Genomic DNA, 4,350 nt, shown 5'->3' with positions numbered 1-4,350 from the left:
CCTCCGAATGTCATTGTGCAATCTGAAAATGAAAACATCACACGCCCAAGCCTCAGTCTATGGTCGATCCGTGGACTCAGCAATGATCCAAACGACGCGTTTGCATCGAAATGAGGTATTATAATCCTGCATGTCTGTACAATATCGTGTTAGTGACTGCGAAAGCGATTTTATGCCCAGTCCAATGCGCAAGCATCTTGGATCCAGCTTAAGCAGGTAAATAATTCTTGCTGAACAATTGATGCCCTCCATAGCGACAGGAAGCGAGAGTGCTCCGAAGAGGTTGGAGATTACGATGAAAGTCGCTGTTTTATGCGGAAAGTCCAAGGTTTTGTAGCAAAATTTGCTTTAAAACTTGCTTTGCACTCTGAATGGGACATGGCTTCTTCGAGAACAGGGGCGTGAACAACCGAACTCCTTCTTGAATAGCAGCACTCTAGGCATCCGAATGCCTGGAGGGGCTGAGGCGTGCTACGCCGAAAGCTATTTTACAGCTACATGCGGAGAAAGCTGCGGCATTTTGTCCACATTTTTGCGAGCAGGTAATGTTTCACACCCCAATATTTTTCACAGCTTTGGATGTTAGTAGGCCAGCGCACTTCCTGTAATGTGAATAAGATAGTGACTGCAAGTACAACGCACGGTGCACGCACGTTGTAGCGTCGCCATTTTGTTGACATCGATTATGGACTTGCCGAAAACTTGATGAAAACTTGAAAACGAAGGTGGTGCATCCTCTCTGAAGCAGCTTGCGCAGCGCACAAACAGTGAAATCTACACTGAAAACTCATTTTGTGGAATGTGTAGGTCCTTCATAAGAGACGTAAGTATCGACATGAACACCGAGCACGATCATGCCAACGGTCCGAGGATTCTGATAGCTAGGAGACTAGACTTCTGAGCTACAGGTGCCTCTGTGGGCATCGTGATACAGGTATGTATCAGTCACTAGACCGTCTACACAAATGTGGTTTCCAGGCTTTCTGTCATGTAACAGCGGTCACAGAGAGGTGAAAGGAATAGCCCAGGTACATCAGACGAAGCACCACGTGACAGCACGTGACGCAGCTGGGAATGTCTGTGAGGAGATATGGCCTGGTCCTATCGGGGACACCCTCTTCGTCCTCACCCCAGCGATCGTGCAGGGCAGCATTGCAGCACCGGACGAGGTCACCAGGCCACAGCTATTGGCATAGCACTTCATCCTCGTACATCTCGGCCAGGGCAGGCCCGCTTCGTGCCCTACATGTTGCATCGAAGGAGCGGCCCTGCAGCCGTAACGGAGTGGAGGACGTCGCGCGGCGAGGTCAGATAGTGGTGCAGCGCGGTCAGATAGGTCAGAGGGCGACAGCGGCGCGCTCACCGTGCACCGCCCGACAAACCTTGACACGGCCTCTCTGGCGCAGACGATCGATCCCTTGACGGCTGCACCGTTTCGGGTGCGGGTGGAACGTGGCCGCTTCCCCGGAGCCGGCCACGGTCGAGCCGCAGCTCTTCGGGTGCGGGTGGAACGTGGCCGCTTCCCCGGAGCCGGCCACGGTCGAGCCGCAGCGCTTCGGGTGCGGGTGGAACGTGGCCTCTTCCCCGGAGCCGGCCACGGTCGAGGCGGTAGAGTTGGTGACCTTCTGGACTCGGTCGAGCTGTTGCTGGGTGGCGCCTCCACACACTGGCATGCAGCGAGAGCCGCAGGGGAGAACATGGCTTGAACGGTGAGGCGAAGAGCCACCGGCATGAGACGATGTTGAAACCGCTCCAGTGGAATATGGCTCGCCAACAACTTTTCTACGTCATTTCGGATGAGTGCTGCTGCTACGTTAGCACCTGGTTTGTTACAATTTTTTAAATTGTTGGATAGAATATTTGATTCTGAGATTTGAGCGCGAAGGTCGATGGGTCTCCTCTTTTCCTGTCGTGCTCACAACCGACAATCACGAAGCCAGTTTTACCGACATTTGTCTTCACATCGTAAACCACATCCCCGATACGCTGTCTACTCGCAAATGGTGTTCTGTCTTCAGGAAGTTCTGTCGGTAGGGTGAGAGTCATCTGCGCACGACATGAACCAGCAATGCAAGCAAGTTGATAAGGTCACTATCCGGCAGGCTGGATAACAATAGCCGGATGAAGAAACCCCGAGACAGTGCGAAGCCACTTGTGTGATAGTGTGACAGCCGTGTGACAGAGTGGCACCATTGAACTAATCACACCTCATCACATCACCTATCTCCCTTCGAGAAAGTAGCTTCCAAACCAGTGCGAATGGGCGTCATCTTGTCTCGTAGGCGCCGTGGTCGCCGCTGCCGAACGCCTGGGCGGATCGCCGTGATTGATCCAGGCGTCCGACGATAGGTGACCGTCACCTCTGTCTTCTGTCAGCCGTCCGACGATAGGTAACCGTCACCTCTGTCGTCTGTCAGCTGCCCCACGATAGGTAACCGTCACCTCTGTCGTCTGTCAGCTGCCCGACGATAGGTAACCGTCACCTCTGTCGCATGCCAGCCGCTTGACAACAGGTAACCGTCACCTCTGTCGCCTGCCAGCCATCCGACGACAGGTAACAGTCACCTCTGTCGTCTGTCAGCTGCCCGACGATAGGTTACCGTCACCTCTGTCGCCTGCCCGCCCGACGACACCTTCAGGCTACCCTCTGCCGAGAACGACAGCAGGCCGGTGCTCCGAGGATCGGCCAGCGCGTGGTGGCCGCAGAAGCTCGCGACTGGCCGCGTGCAGCGTTCGCTAAGGCTGAGGAGGGAAGCGATGTTGGCTGAAGGTTGGTCGAGTTCGTGAGATCGCCAGATTTAGAGCTCGGAGCTACGCAGGTAGTTTTCCAGCTTGATGGGAATGCGACGGTGGTTATTGAGCGATTGAAAACATGCGAGGGCATGAGCCGACAGCACTGGATCAGCACCGCAACGCAAAGAAAAGAGACAAAGACACCCACCATCGGGATCAACGGCGCTGCGCGCGTTAAGGTCATCGAGATGTGCGCTTATATTGGGGTGACAGTGCGGCACAATGATGCGAACGTTACACCAGAGATCGCTGCTTTCGTGTGGGACCTAAAAAACTAATAGGAAGGCCGATTATGGAATGTCACCCCGCACGCGGCCGGACGTATGACAATATCTTCTCATTAACCCCGAACGCAAACCCAGGGAGACCACCAGGCCGGGGCACTAAATCAGCGCGGCCGTCTCCCAGCGGAGTCGGCGGTCAACACCGCCATTACGCCGGCCCTCTCACGACCGCCGACGTCCCCCGAGGCACCAGACATCTGGCGCCCCAGGCGGGTCACGTGACCCGTGACGTCAGTCGTCGGCTGACGGACGGCGGCGGAGAGCGGACGCGGCGGCGGGTGAGATTCCGCATCAGGTGCGCTCGGCTGCGTCGATTGCTGTCGCGCGTGCGCGCGCGGCCAGCGTCGGGGCGCTTTGTTGGGACGCGGGGTGGGTGTGCGGGGTGCGGCTGCGACGAGGCATGACATTGCTGTCCGGGTGGGTATAACGGGGGACAGCAGAGCAGCAGATGCTTTTGTAAACAGGTGTTTTGGTGCGATAAATGTGCTTTGATTGGTGTGATCGCCAAAAATGGCTAGTAGAAGCGTGTCGTGCCCTTCGTTGGTCAGCGTTCGGAAATGTCGCTTTATGTAGGCACGTTAGAGGACCACTCCACGCCAAACCAGACCAAACCAGAACAAACCAGACCAGACCAGAACGAACCCATCAGACCACATCAGACAGTTGAAAAAGACGAGACCAGGCCAGGATTTATGCAAGCGATCTGCCCTCTCTCATGCCGTTCAATTTCCACCCAACGCTAGCGGGAATGCCAACCTCAGTGAAACAGTAAGCGTGGTACCTGAGCACGACATCAAAATACATTGGCCCCTCTCAAAACGCGACGCCACAAGGCGGATCTAACCTCAGCACCGGGCACCTTCGGCGGCCGCCGACCCCGCCTGGGCACCAGGCCGCGGCCACCGACCTCCGCCTGGGCACCAGGCCGTGGCCGCCGACCTCCGCCTGGGCACCAGGCCGCGGCCGCCGACCTCCGCCTGGGCACCAGGCCGTGGCCGCCGAACTCCGCTGGGCACCAGGCCGCGGCCGCCGCCGTCCTCGCCGGTGGTTATATCGGAGCGAGGAGCCGTTAGTTGGGAAGTCACGTGCGGCGCGCGCGCCGGCGCCGCGCCTGATTACCTCCAATTAAAGGGCGCGCCAGATCAGCTAAAATGGCGCGAAATTGGCCTGTGCTGCCGGCCGTATTACAAAGGGAGGGGCTGGTGTCGACCGCCGCTGTTGGAGGGCCCTGAATGGATGAGGAGGTGATACCGATGAGGGTGTTTGTGAAGGG

This window comes from Pollicipes pollicipes, unplaced genomic scaffold, assembly GCF_011947565.3.
Source record: "Pollicipes pollicipes isolate AB1234 unplaced genomic scaffold, Ppol_2.1 Scaffold_1600;HRSCAF=1878_pilon_pilon_pilon, whole genome shotgun sequence".
Lineage (NCBI taxonomy): Eukaryota > Metazoa > Arthropoda > Thecostraca > Pollicipedomorpha > Pollicipedidae > Pollicipes > Pollicipes pollicipes.
Note: the sequence above shows the minus strand (reverse complement) of the source record.